The 15,470-nt window shown below is 49.3% G+C and overlaps 1 pseudogene; it reads left to right on the forward strand.

The window, feature by feature from the left end:
- Positions 1–294: 294 nt before the first annotated feature.
- LOC147109820 (histone-lysine N-methyltransferase PRDM7-like) lies at positions 295–15,020 on the forward strand (annotated as a pseudogene).
- The last annotated feature ends 450 nt before the right edge of the window (positions 15,021–15,470 follow it).

Here is a 15,470-nt window from a genome sequence, read left to right on the forward strand (position 1 = left end):
ACCACATTTGCTGAGATCAGCAAACTTAACACAGGAGTACAGTATCAAACATGGGAACTTTCTGATATGTGTGGCTCAGGACTACACTGGGGAGCAACTGTATTTATCCAATGGGTAGTTGGGTAGCTTTGTTTATTAAATATTCGGAAACAACTAATGGACAGGAAAAATAGACAAACACTTTGACTTTAGTAATACAGGCAGTCTTGAGGCAGCTATTCTTTCATTCAGAAGCGGTGAGGTACAGTTTTACCGTCACATTCTGCATTTCAGAACCAAAAAGCCCCATCGCAGATGGCGTCCCATTCAGAAGAGGATAAAGCTGAAGTTTCCAGGGGCTTCACTGAGGACAATGCCTCAGCGATGGAAGAGACAGCTCCAGTTAAAAAGATCAAAAGAGAAACGAGCACCTTGCTTTGTGAAAATGAATCTTGTAGCGAATCCAATAAAGGTATTTGTCCTGGAATAAAGGATTTCAGTAAAGTATTACTATTTTGAATAATTATTTTTTTTAATGAGGAAGAGATGCTCTATGTTGATAATGTGACCACTACCGTAGTCATTCAAATCAGATTAACACAGTGTCTTGCATTATTATGTAAATGTCTTCAGCATCTTCTGTGTAACCAGAAACAAACCTTACATGCAAGAATATTAAAATTAATTGGTTCAATTTTTCTTCATGATCTTTTTGATTTACTCCACAGTTGTCTGTACTGGAAAGATCGTGGGGTCAGCAAATGAAACAACCAAAAAGACTGAAAGCAGAAGATACAGTTTCAGAAATAGAGAGAGAAAAGTTTATACTGAAGAAAGGAAACTTTGTGACGATGATTACCTGTGTATGTGCAAAGTAACCTATCCATTTCCTCAGGGCAGGAATAATTTATTGGGTGTTTTGGTGTGATGACACAGGGGCCTTGGTAGGCCAGGGGATTGGTGGAGCAATGCAGCATGTCAGAGTGGTGGGACAGGAGTGCAGGCCTGTGTTTGCCCACAAACAGGCACCGATTGTTCTTTATCACTGAGGAAAAACAATCACAAATATGATCCCCAAACTATTGATAATAATTCTGGAATCTTGTAATAAAATAGAATAGGACTTTCAGTAATTATAAACTAATGGCCCCTGATTACAGGGAATAGCAGCTCCTTGTCTAAGATATTGAAGCATCCTATACCAGCCTACAGCAGGATCTGGACAACATCCAGGCTTGGGCTGACAAGCGGCAGCTAACATTCAAACTTATGAACAGCAAACAATGACCATCTCCAAAGAATTGACGGTGCAGCCAGAATTAAGTTGGGAGTCAGCATGGTTTGGGAAGGGGTGTGGGAAGAAGATGATGGCATAACTGAAAGGGCAGATTTGAGAAGTGACACTGTCCCCTAGTGTGATTTGCCTGATGGTTTAGAGGGTCTTTTGTTACTGGATATGCAGGTTGAACTTCATGCAAAGAATGAGGTAGCTATAGGAGGTAATTCAGCCTCCTTGTGCAAAATTCCCTTCCTGCCCACTCCTAATCTTATCAGGTGCAGCACAGCCTGGAGATACTGTTGACAGTTTTTGCAATGCTGTTGTTAATTGTGGTCAGTACTGCCTTTTTGGAGTAAAGAACTGAACATGTCGCCCAGAACAAGCCCTTGTATACAACAGAGTGGGGGAAGATCTGACTGGCACTGGATGTAATTTTCATAGAGGGAAGATGCCCCAAGTGTTTTCCCCAGCTGATAGATCATGGAAATATCATACTTGTGTGTGCAGACTGAATTGCAATCTACGATAGGTAATCTATCCTTTCTCAGTACTAACCCCCTTCACCTTCATGAACACTGAATAATGAATTGAGATCCTGATCCATCTTTAATTTGTATTTTATGTGTTAGTTTGTGAAGACTGCGAGACATTTTTTATAGAAGAATGCCCTGTGCATGGTCCTCCAGTGTTCATAAAGGACATGGTGGTGGAATTCGGTCAGCCAGACAGAGCACGTTTAACCCTTCCGGAGGGTCTCAGCATAGCGACTTCAAAAATTCGAAAAGCTGGGTCTTGGTGTATGGAATGAAGGGCAGGTTATTCCCAAAGGCGTTCACTTTGGACCCTATGAAGGAGTAGTATCAAATGAAGAAGCAGAGGCTGTCAGTGGATATTCATGGACGGTAAGTGACTAATGTCGTTATCAAGTTCCTTATTTTATAAAAAGGTTCAGGACTTATTGGAATTTATTTTCTGTAAATTATCCAAGGTTCCTATTCCTGGTTGCTACTCAGTGAGTCCTACTGATAAGTAGACAGCGAGTGAAGACAGAATTAATCTTTGCTGTGAGGCCTCTTGTGTTCAACTAGCCTGTCAACACATGGAAATGTTCACAAATGAAGAATGGATTACTGGGTGTGTTTATTGTAGGGCTGGGAGCAGCCACGGAACTACCCAAACATGACTCACCACCATCAGGAAGCAAGAAAGCAAACATGCTTCTATCTGACTGAAACCCACCAAACACCACCACAGAGGAAACAATTGCAATTTACCCCACTGAGACCAAAGGTGTATCAAAGTTCACAGCGCCTTCCCCACAGCTGATAGTGTCAGTGCTGAGAGAAAGATCCTCTCACCCCACTGAGGCCATAGCAGACTCCCAACTATTCATAAAAACTCTGCCACCTGCCCCGCCCCCAGCTGAGGCAGCACGTTCACACTCTGAAACAAAATCCCTCACTAGAATTCCTCCCCACCCCCGTGCCAGATGAGGCAATTATTGAACTCCATGGCCGCAAATTCCAATGTTTCAGCGCTGGCCGGTCAGGCTGGTTTTGCTGAGAAATGGTGGCTGCCTTGCTTTCGGTGGGTCCTGCAGTGGCCGCCATTTTGCGAGGTCGGTAGTGCTGCCGTTGCCTGTGCATGCCCCAGATAGTTAGATGAGGCAGATCGTCACATCAATGGGCTGGATTTTCTCAATGGAGACAAGTTGGAGGCGGGATTGTTGCTTGTGTCAATGTCCCGCCTCTACCCTCGTCTGAACAACCAGAGGGATTTTCCCCTGATTGACCTTGTAAAGCCCGCCCTGCTGGCTCAGCAGGCCAATTAGGGAGGAAATCACTCACAGAGCACGTCAATGTCAGACGTGCTATCTGTCAAGACTTCTTGAAAGAAGAAATGTCAGCGTTTGACAGCTCTGTGAAGCTGTCAAACACTGACATTCTCTGCAGTTTGATGAGTGCTTGTGTTCAGGACTCATCAAACCTTTCAATTTGTGGATTTCACGTGGCTGTTGGTTCAGAGGATCCAACAGCCAGTCTGTGAAATCGACAAGGAGGATGTCGGGTCTCCCGATCCAGAGAGGATGAAGGCTGTAGGAAGAAAACAAGGTAAGTGACCATTTTTTTACACTTGTCACTCACCTTACATACTTACCACTCCACACTTGCACCCATCACTCACCTCTACATCTTACTTCTAGGTACCTCCGACCACCGAAGACCTCCTCCACATCACCTCCAACCCGGCGGGGTTCTCCGAGGTCGGGAAGCCTTCAGCTGTGAAGGTAAAATGGCACTAATCCTTATTTCTGCCTGTTAACAGGCAGTTAAAAGTATTTAATGCCTTTCCCGCCTCCAGGAGACGGGACCTGAAGCAGCACATCTTCCCGCCTCCTGGCATTTCTGCTACTTTACCGGCCGTCCTGCCTCCTCGGGGCTTGGAAAATCCAGCCCAATGAGTGTCGAACGCTGGTTTGACACAATATCTGCCATTTTTGATATGCCGCTCCATTTTGCACCCTCTCCCTATCACGACCAGCTGACCATACGTTCAGCAGCAGGAAGGACCTCCCAGGTCCGCTATTTAAAGGGGTCATCAACAACTTACAGCTGACTTGCTTTTTGATCTGTCCTGGCTCTGGCACAGTTTGTGCGACTGTTTGGAGCTTTCTACAGTTATTTAATGTTGTTGAGGTGACAGGGACCTTGCTACTCATTTAAAGGCTTCTGCTCACACCACTTGCTCCCAGTCATGGGGTCTCTACTTGCAGTCCCCCTCGCGCTCGAGTATGACGGAGATGGAGCAGAGGTCTTCCAAGAGCACTTCTTCTACCTGTGCTTAAGCCAGGAGCAGTGTATTAGGAGGCTTCGCTTCACCAAGGAGGCAGTCACAGAACTCTGCCACCTCCTGCAGCCGAACATGCAGCCTCAGAGCGCAGCAGCTCTCCCAGTGGCCCTGAAGTCACTGTGGCCCTAAATTTTTTTGCCAGTCTGGAAAAGGAGACATAGCTAACATCTCCCAGTTTGCTGTCCATCGCTGCAACCAGGAAGTCACAGAGGCTGTCTACTCCAGGAGAAGGGACTTCATTGTCTTCTCTCCGAACAGAGAGAAGTAGGAGGAGCATGCATGTGGCTTTGCCAGGCTAGCGGGATTCCTCATGGTGCAGTGCAGCATCGACTGCACACTTGTGGCTTTGCGCGCACCGCATACCAATCCTGAGATATTCCGTAACTGCAAGGGCTACCAGTCACTTAATGTGCACTTCTTGTGCGACCATGATGATGGTGAATGCCCGGTATCATGGCAGCAGTAACGATGCCTTCATCCTGCACCAGACCACTTTGCCAGCAGTCTTTGAACCACCACGTCAAACCCGAGGGTGGCTGTTTAGGGACAGGGGCTATACACTCTGCTCCTGGCTGATGAGTTCCCTCCACAACCGCACCACTCATGGCCAGCACTCAAATAACGACAGCCATGCTGCCATGAGGAGTCTCATCGAGCAGACCATTGAGGTTCTCAAGCAACAGTTCCACTGCCTTCACTGCTCAGGAGGAGCCTTCCAATACAGGCCAGAGCGGGTTTCCCATTTCGTGGTGGTCTGCTGCATGCTCCACAGCGTGTCCACATGAGGGCACAGCCCATGCCATCACAGGTCCATCAAGCCTGTCCCATACAATTGCGATACCTGGTGTATCACAATATACACACTCCATCCCACCCAAAACCATAAAATACCAAGGCCAATTTGGGAAAGAATAATTTGGGAAATTCCTTTCCGACCTAACTAGGTGATCGAAACTAGTCCAGGAGATCACTCTGGTCCTGAATTCCCTGCAGTCCCTACCTTCTGTAAGAGGTGATCTCTGCCCCAGCCAGAAACAAGTCCAGCTCGCGCTTGAAAGAATTCAGCGAGTCCGTGTCCACCACACGAGATGGCAGCCTGTTCCTGAGGTCCACTATTCTATGGGAAAAGAACCTCATCCTGACATCTAACCTAGATCTAGACTTGTACAACTTAAATTTGTGACCCCTAGTCCTTCCTAACCTATTTAATTGAAACAAACTATCAGCTGGAACACAATCATTCCCTTCACCCCTTCATTATCTTCTGAACCTCAATCAAATTCCCCTTAAGTCTATGCTTCCCTAAAGTGTAGAGTCCCAACACTTTTAGCCAATCTTGATAACAAAGATGCTATCCTGATAAATAAGAGAGGAGGAGGAGGAGGAGGAAGTGAGCAGGCAGGCAGCACATCCCCGATCCAGATGGGCTGTCCATGAGCGCCCCAACAGACTCTGGTTGCAGTGAGTGAAACCCCAATCCCCGTTGCTCACCACTTCCCCATCTTACCATCCCTCTGTCACAGAACATCACAGCGTCCTCCTGGGCACAAAGCTGAAATGAGAGCCAGCACAAAACACACATTTCAAACATAAATTTATAAATTATCAAATTCAAATCAAAAGAACAAAGTCAGCTAATCATCCTTGTGCATTCCCTTAGTGTCTGCCTTTGCTGTGCCTTTTCCTACTCTAGTGCTCCTACGAAGTGCTCCCCCAGTGGCTGCAGCATGGCTGGTGGAAAGCTGCTGACTTTCAGTGGGGAGACTACAGATGGGCCTGCAGGATGATCTCGAGCAGCAATGGCCCTAGAAAGCCCGGCTGTAGACTGCGCCACCTTGGTATGGGCGGCAGAAGCCTGGGCTGGCTGGTGCAAGGGCTGGCAGGGTGGCAGTGGTGGGAGTACGAATGCTGTCTTCTTGAGAGAGGACAGCAGGTTCTTGCTCCACGGGACCACTGCCACTCCCTTGGGATGGGGCCTCAGCACTATTAGCCATCTGTTGGAGCACAGATTGCTGGACTGCTGTGACAACCTGCGAGCACTTTTCCACACTCATAAACCCAGCCACAATGGCATCAGTCTGAGCTTGCGGGGCAACAAGTTGAGATTGTAGGAGAGCAGTCTGCGCTTCCACTGCAGCAGTGAGACGTTGGGTCGCTTCCGTTGTGCTGCAATGGAAATGTGAGTTCGCCCATCATACCCAGCATCATGGTTGGGTCCACAAGTTCTCCAATGGAGTTGCCCATTATTTCCACCCTGGAAATCATGGGCTCCAAGCCCAACGCAAAAACCCATAATATTGGAGCCGGACTCCTCCATGCTGCTTGACACTGACCAGAGGCTCTCTGGCAGGCTTGCCATTACACCAAGCATTTCTGTGTGCAGGCCCATCACCCTCCTTCTGAAGGCTGCCCCATCGAGAACAACATCTGAGTTCTGTGCAGCAGAACTCGTGCATAATCTCGCCCTGCGGGGAGCTGGCACCCGAGCTACACTTTCCCCCTGGCTTGGCTGCAGCCCACTCATGCCTGGTGATTCATCACGTGCAGATCCTGCCTCTATACTACCCTCTAAAGTACAGGCAGTGCCATTTGCTGAGCTGGTGTCTGCGAGTGTCAGTTCCAGTGTTGCTGTGTCTTCTTCTCCTCCATCACTCTCCTCCTCCAGAACTTCAGGGACAGGCTGGGCTGCTGGCAGTGCTTGGGTATCTGAAAGTAGAAATGCACAAGGGTTGGGTTGTGTTGAGGTAGGAGGGAAAGCCAGATATCCATGCATACACCATCAGCAGCGTGCAAGTGAAAAGAGATTGTAGGATGAGGGATAATGGGCTGTGAGAAGAAGGATTAGGTATAAGCATACCGTCATCATCAGCAATGTTTTTCACTTCCCCGCTCACCATGGACTCTGTCACTGCCCCAACAATTATTGCGAGCACTACTTCCTTCAAGTCCATGAGGTTCTCAATTCTGACTTACCCTTCTTCTTACTTCTTAGGCAGTCCCTCGGAACCGAGGATGACTTGCTTCCACATTAAACATGAGTTCTCAGGTGACTGATGAGTCCAATGCAGGACCTACAGTCTCTGTCACAGGTGGGGCAGACGGTGGTTGCAGGGGCGGGTGGGGTGCTTGGGTTGACATGCACTCCTTGCGTTGCTTGTGCTTGGCTGCCGCTTGCTCCCGGCAAAGAGACTCTAGGTGTTCAACGCCTTCCCGGATGCTTCTCCTCCATTTTGTGCGGTCTTGGGCCAGGGACTCCCAGGTGTCGGTGGGGATGTTGCACTTTTTCAAGGAGGCTTTGAGGGTGTGTGAGGACTGGAACTTGGTGAACTCAACTGCAGGAAGGCAAACTGAGGCAGAGGTTAGGTTGCAAAAACAAAGATAGACTTTACTTGAAATAAACAAAATAACAACAGCACAGATACAGGCTAGCAAGAGGGATCACAAGGCAGTGAAACTCAAGACTGAGCAATGAACATAAACTAAGCACCACTTAAATAGTCGGCATATAACAATGCACAGGCGAGTACAATTAGGAATAAAGAAGGACACAATTAAGAGTTCATGGTGCCCTCTGGTGGCGAGGCGAGGCAGAATCTGGGTCATTCCTGACAGGACCCCCCCCGCTAGGAACGGCCCCTGATGTTCCCCCAGAAGGTCCATGGCAACGACGAAGAAAGTTCTGCACTAAATCGCGATCCAGGATGTTCCGGTCCGGGACCCAGGAGCATTCCTCTGGACCATATCCCTCCCAGTCCACCAGGAACTGGAGGCCCCCGCGAACCCGGCGAGAGTCCATCAGGCGATGGACCGTGTAGGCAGGCTGGCCTTCGATGATGCGGGGAGCAGGAGGAGGCCCGTGGCGGGCGCCAGGGAACTGATGGCCACTGGCCGGAGCCGAGAGACATGGAAGGTAGGATGAATCTGCATGGAGCGGGGCAGCTGGAGACGGTAGGACACCGGGTTGACCTTCCTCAACACCGTGAAGGGATCGATGAAACGGGGCGCCAGCTTATGGGACTCCACTCGCAGCGGGAGATCCTGCGTAGAAAGCCAGACCCTCTGACCAGGACGGAATGAAGGAGCCGGTCTGCGCCGCTTGTTGGCCTGGATCTGTCATTGCCGAGAAGCTCGTTGCAAGGCCAGCCGCGCTCTCCTCCAGGTCCGTCGACAGCGCTGGACAAACTTCTCCGCGGAGGGAACCCCCACCTCGAGCTCCTGCTCCTGGAACAGTGGAGGCTGAAAACCGAACTGGCACTCGAATGGCGACATTCCTGTGGGGGAGCAGCGCAAGGTGTTGTGCGCGTACTCAGTCCAGATGATGTGACGACTCCAAGTCGCAGGGTTAGCAGACACGAGACACCTCAGAGTCGTCTCCAGGTCTTGGTTGATCTGTTCTGTTTGACCGTTAGACTGAGGGTGGAAACCCGAGGAAAGGCTGACAGTAGCTCCAATGAGCTTGTAGAAAGCTCTCCAAAACCGGGAGGTTAATTGTGGACCACGGTTAGAGACGATGTCAAGAGGCAAACCGAACAACCTGAAAACATGCTGGACCATGAGCTCGGCTGTCTCTTGGGCTGAGGGAAGCTTGGGCAAGGGCAGAAAGCGACAGGCTTTGGAGAAGCGATCTACGATTACCAGAATGACAGTGTTGCCTTGAGATGGTGGAAGGCCTGTGATGAAATCCACAGAGAGGTGTGACCAGGGGCGGGTGGGAATGGGGAGAGGATGCAGCAAACCCTGGGGCGAGATCGAGGGTTCTTGTTTCGTGCACAAATGGCACAAGCTGCCACGAACGCCTTTACGTCCTTCTCCATGGTGGGCCACCAGAACCTTCTGCGAAGGAACTCCAGCGTCCTGGATGTGCCTGGATGACCGGTGAGTTGTGACGAATGCCCCCACTGCAGGACTTGTGAGCGTGCCGTGTTGGGAACAAAAAGGCGACCGGGTGGGCCGTTGCTAGGGTCTGCCTCCCTCTGTTGCGCCTTTCTGACCAGCATCTCGATCCCCCAGCGAACCGGTGCTACAATTCGAGAAGTAGGAAGAATAGGTTCTGGTTGTCTCTCCTGCTCGGGTGGATCAAATTGCCTGGAGAGAGCATCAGGCTTGAGATTCTTGGATCCTGGACGATATGACAGGACAAAGTCAAAACGATTGAAAAACAGTGCCCAGCGAGCTTGACGAGAGTTAAGCCATTTGGCCTCCTGGATATAGGCCAGATTCTTATGGTCTGTCCAGACAATGAACGGGTGTTTAGACCCCTCCAACCAATGTCTCCACTCCTCCAGTGCCAACTTAACTGCTAGTAGTTCCCTGTTTCCAATATCGTAGTTTCGTTCTGCAGGAGTGAGTCGGCGAGAAAAGAAGGTGCAAGGGTGCAGTTTGTTGTCGTTAGACCGCTGGGACCTATATCCGAGGCATCCACCTCGACAATGAAGGGGAGTGAGGGATCCGGAATCACGAGGACAGGAGCAGGCGTGAAGCGCCGCTTGAGATCCTCGAAAGCCTGCGCAGCCTCAGTGGACCAACTGAACGGGGTGGAAGCGGTTTTGGTGAGGGCGTTGAGAGGGGCAGCAATGGTGCCGAAGTTCCTGATGAATCTCCGATAGAAATTAGCAAATCCCAAGAAACGTTGCACCTGTTTGAGAGAGGTGGGTGGTGGCCAATCTCGGACAGCTTGGGTCTTGCCAGGGTCCATTTGGATGTTGCCGCTGGAGATGATGAAGCCCAGAAATGAAACCGTGGCAACGTGAAACTCACACTTCTCAGCCTTGACAAACAAGAGGTTGTTAAGCAGACGTTGCAGGACTTGCCTTACATGCTGGACATGATCGTGAAGAGTTTTGGAGAAAATGAGAATGTCAGCCAGGTAGACAAAGACAAAGCAATTCAGCATGTCTCAGAGGACGTCGTTGATGAGCGCCTGGAACACAGCAGGGGCGTTGGTCAATCCAAAGGGCATGACCAGGTTCTCATAGTGCCCAGTAGGTGTGTTGAATGCCGTCTTCCACTCGTCCCCTTCGCGGACGCGGATGAGGTTGTGGGCGTTGCGGAGATCCAATTTTGTGAAGACTGTGGCTCCCTGTAGTAGCTCGAAGGCCGTCGACATGAGCGGAAGAGGATAACGGTTTTTTATAGTAATCCTGTTAAGGCCACGGTAGTCGATGCAGGGGCGGAGACCTCCAACTTTCTTACTCACGAAGAAAAAACCGGCACCAGCAGGAGAGGTGGACGGACGGATGAAGCCAGCGGCGAGGGCATCACGGATGTAATCCTCCATGGCGGCGGTCTCTGGAGCAGAAAGGGAGAAGATCCTACCCCTAGGTGGGCATGTCCCAGGCAGGAGGTCAATGGCACAGTCATATGGCCTATGAGGGGGAAGTGATGTGGCTCGAACCTTACTGAAGACCTCTTTTAAATCCTCATACTCGGGAGGCACTCGGGACAATTCAGAGTGCGATGGGGACTCCTGGGGCTGGGAAGGAGACTTGGAGCGAAGACAGGTGGTATGGCAGGCGAGCCCCATTCCGTAAGCCGGCCGGCGGCCCAATCCATGCGTGGATTATGGCAGGCCAACCAAGGGTAACCCAGAACTAATGGAAACTCGGGAGAGTGGATAAGGCAGAATTGGATGGTCTCGAAATGTTGTCCTTCCACGCCCAAACACAGGGGGGCAGTAAGATGGTGAATAGTTCCGGAGCCCAGGGGTCTTCCGTCCAGGGCGACAACAGTGAGGGGGTGATCAGGATGGGTCAGAGGAATCTTGAGCTGTTTGGCTAAACCCAGATCCATGAAGTTACCATCGGACCCAGAATCCACCAGGGCCTTAAGATCATGTTGTTGATTGCCCCAGAAAAGGGAGGATGCCAGCAGGACCCTAGAAACAGTGGGGCCGGGAGGGATGGCTACACTCATCTCAGTTCCCTCCGTCCTGGACGAGCCCTGGCTTTTCCCACCAACTTTGGGCAAGAAGAGCGAAAGTGGTCCGGTTCCCCACAATAGAGGCAAGATCCCTCTCTCATTCGGCGATCACGTTCAGGCTGCGAGAGATGAGTTACTCCCAACTGCATGGGCTTCTCTGGATCAGTCAAAGATGGACTCGGGATGGCTCGGAGGTTCTCGGATGGCTTCGAAGCAGGGAAGGCTCTGGTCTCCGGAAGCGGGGTGAAAAAGGAGTGGCGTTCTCTTCGCCTCTCACGGAGACGATTATCCACTCGAATGGATATATCAAAAAGAGACTCCAAATCACTCACCGGATCTCTGGAAGCCAGTTCATCCTTGATTTCATCCGTGAGACCGTGGCGAAAAGTGGCGATGAGCGCCTCCGAATTCCATTGGCTCTCTGCAGCGAGAGTGCAAAACTCAATAGCGTAGTCCGCAACGCTACGAGCCCCCTGGCGAAGCCGAAGCAGTTTGTTAGATGCCTCTCTCCCACTGACAGGATGATCAAAGACCCTTCTCATTTCCTCAGAGAAAAGTTGGTAGTTTGAACATGCCGGAGTTTGCTGTTTCCAGACGGCCGTAGCCCAGGTAAGTGCTTTGCCATAGTGAAATGATGTAGGCCACTCGGGAACGGTCACTGGGAAATAATGAACCTTGCAGTTGGAAAGCCAGGGAACACTGGGTTAGAAAACCTTGACATCCTCCTGGGTTACCGTCGTAGTGCTCGGGTGCAGGTAATCGGGGTTCTTTCAGAGTGGGAGGCAAAACCGGAGGAGCGGGTAACGGTGCTGGAGTAGCTTGGATCACCTGACTCTGGCTCTGATGGAAAGCAATGACGCGGGCCTCCAGCTGTCTCTGGCTTCGGGAGAATGACGTGGCGAGGCACCGCAGTTCGTCCAAGATCAGTTGTAGCTGTTCAAAGATTTGTCGTAGCCATTGGTCCTTCTCTGCTGGGTCCATGTTTTGGCTCAGTCTTGCTGTGAGGACTGGAACTTGGTGAACCCAACTGCAGGAAGGCAAACTGGGGCAGAGGTTAGGTTGCAAAAACAAAGATAGACTTTACTTGAAATAAACAAAATAACAACAGCACAGCGGCAAGCGGTATCACAGGGCAGTGAAACTCAAGACTGAGCAATGAACATAAACTAAGCACCACTTAAATAGTACGCATATAACAATGCACAGGTGAGTACAATTAGGAATAAAGAAGGACACAATTAAGAGTTCATGGTGCCCTCTGGTGGCGAGGCGAGGCAGAATCTGGGTCATTCCTGACAGGGTGTCCTTGAAGAATTTCCTCTGCCCACCTGGGGCTCTCTTGCCGTTTCAGAGCTCCGAGTAGAGCATTTGTTTTGGGAGTCTCGTATCGGGCATGTGGACGATGTGACCTCTCCGTCGGAGCTGATCGAGCGTGGTCAAAGCTTCTATGCTGGGAATGTTGGCCTGAGCAAGAACACTGATGTTGGTGCGCCTATCCTGCCAATGGATTTGCAGGATCTTGTGGAAGCAGCATTGGTGGTACCTCTCCAGTGCTTTGAGGTGCCTGCTGTAAATGGTCCATGTCTCTGAGGCATACAGGAGAGCGGGTATCACTACTGCTCTGTAGACCATGAGCTTGGTGCCGGGTTTGAGGTCCTGGTCTTTAAACACTCTCTTCCTGAGGCGACCGAAGGCTGCACTGGCACACTGAAGGCGGTGCTGGACTTCGTCATCGCCATTTGCCCTTGTTGACAGAACTGCCGCCCATCTGCTGGTGCTCTTGGAGGTTGTGCGCCAACTTGGCCTGCAAGAGAAAGGGAAGTGTCAGTGAGTGTGGTACAATATGTTTGGGTGATGTGCCTGCCATGGTTGAATAGCTGGCAATTTGTGCAAGGTGTGAGATGTGGGTGTAACTCTTGCAGCAGTGGTAAGTGTGTGATGTCTGAATGGTGCTGGCTAGAGATTGTTGGTAGGTGACTGATAGGGGTGTGGTGCATTGAACAGTGTGTGCGATTCATGGCACAGGTAGTGGGATATGGTATTTGAAGATGCATTTACTCACCTTGACCAGTCGTGTGAGGTCACTAAACATTTTGCAGCACTGGATCCAGGTTCTGCGGACAACACTCATCCTACTGACGGCTTCAGCAGTCTCCACCCACAGCCTTCTTGTGTCCGCGGGCCTCCTGCCCCCTGTTGGTAGAGGACCTGAGGATGTCATAGAACCTCCAGGATCAAGGCCTCCAGTGCCACATCAGAAAATCTCCTTGCCCTTTTTCTTGGCTATTGGGCCATGGTTTTCTCCACAATGACAATGAGGTGTTTGTGCAAAAAAGCACTTCCCCTGTATTAGAGCCTTGAACAAACTTTATTGGCCACAAGACTCCACCCAATATTGGCCCCCCGAATCAGCACTAAGACAATCAGCAGCACATTTCAGCGCTATGATCACTATAATGAGCAGCCGGCATGAATTTTATGTGCTGCCTGCACTACTTTGAACGGGCGTGGGCACATCGTGCTGCCCGCACCTGTTTTTGGGCCTTATCCAATTTCTAGGCCTCTGTCTATTGCATTCTTAGCTTGATTCCCCACTCCTGTTTTTGAGGAATAGAGCCTGTTGGTATTGGATGGCCTTGTATCTGTTATCATTTTAATCCAATGGCTTTGTACTGAGCCAAGGTCAACTAAGAATGAGCCTACATTCCAGTCCCTTGTACTTTGTTCATCTTCTGATTAATTTAGTGCTGTTGCTCTAATTCAGGTATTATCCTATTAAAGCAGTTCCTGGAGATTCCCAGAGCCTGCTGTCATTGTATTTATGGACAGAGGTGAGTCAGGCCTCACCTCAACCAACTCTCATCATTCCTAGTTTCAGAATGCATTGAACAGCAGTTGCCAAATCCTGGGCGCTCTGACGATACAGTAATTCAGGGACCTTTCCTGACTTTACAAAGCTTCCTGAAACTGTTCAGCACCATTATACTATTTTTCGAGCTCCGATGCTGCATCATTTCAGTCCCAGCCATCGTGTTGAACTGGGCACTCGGATAAAAAGGTATAATCACAGAACACAGGTAAAGGAAGGTCAATTTTTACTCAAAGACATGGGAGGCGATGTAATAGAATCTTGCAATACATGTTAAGCCTTATGACAGTCTAATATAAAGATAAAGTTGCTTTTAAATTTTTTATTAATCCATTATCAAAATACCTTTCTGCAGATCAGCAAATCCAACAAGGATTTTGGATACATTGATGCGAAGGATGAATCTACATCAAATTGGATGAGGTGAGGGAAGACTGATACCATATTGTGAGGATCACAAGATAGTAACGGATGAAAAAGATCATTTGTCCCATTTTATATGATCCATCCAGTACAATATCCCACCCAACAACCTGTGATCTGTGACCAGTCAGCCTTTCATTCTAGGTGGCTGTGGCTGGAAAAACGAGCCAATTTTTAAAATCAGCTCTAGGCATTAAATTCAGCAGGAACTCCGGGAAACCTGTAATTCTGGATTGCTGCACCTCTCCCACCCCCCGTCAGACACTCCCTCCTTAGAAATATTGGGGCCATTATCTTTCGTATCTACACTGAAGTGATTGGTCCCCACTGAGTGTCCTCTCCTGACAGTATGTTTGAAATTGAAATTATGTCCATGGCTGGGGAGATGTTCTCTCATTCTAACTCGCAAAACATTCTGTATTCATTTAACAATATTAACTTATTTTTGGACACTTAAATATTTGTGTGTTATCTTCCAGGTTTGTTAACTGTGCCAGAAAGGAGGAGGAGCAGAACCTTGTAGCCTTTCAGCACTGTGGCAAAATTTATTACAGGACTTGCAAGCCTGTTCCTCCTCGGTGCGAGCTGCTGGTCTGGTATGGTGATGAATATGCCAAGGAACTCGGTATCAAATGGACCACAATGTCGGTGTCAACACAAGAACCAAAATGTAAGGATTCTGACCAAAATTGGGATCTGTAGCCAAAGTATCATTTGTTTTCTGTTACAGTCTCAAAGGTGTTTGATAAAGTGCGATGTAATAGACTTATTAGCAAAATTGAAGCCCATGGGATCAAAGGGGGAATGTTAGCGTTGATTCAAAATTGGCCATGAGACAGAAAGCAAAGAGTAGTGCTGAATGGTTGTTTATGAGACTGGAGGGAAGTATACAGTGGTATCCCCCAGGGGTCAGTATTAGGACCCCTGTTCTTTCTCATATATATTTATGATCTGGACTTTGACAATTGGGGCATAATTTCAATGTTTGCAGATGACATAAAGCTTGGAAACATAGTAAACAGTGAAAAGGATAGTAGAAGTTTTCAGGAAGATGTAGATAGAGTAATGAAATGGGAAGCCACATGGCAGATGAAATTTAATGCAGAACAGTGTGAAGTGATGCATTTTGGAAGGAAAACTGAGGAGAGGCAA

Source organism: Somniosus microcephalus, chromosome 12 (assembly GCF_052327205.1).
Source record: "Somniosus microcephalus isolate GS21.2 chromosome 12, FLI_Smic_1.0, whole genome shotgun sequence".
Classification (NCBI taxonomy): Eukaryota; Metazoa; Chordata; class Chondrichthyes; order Squaliformes; family Somniosidae; genus Somniosus; species Somniosus microcephalus.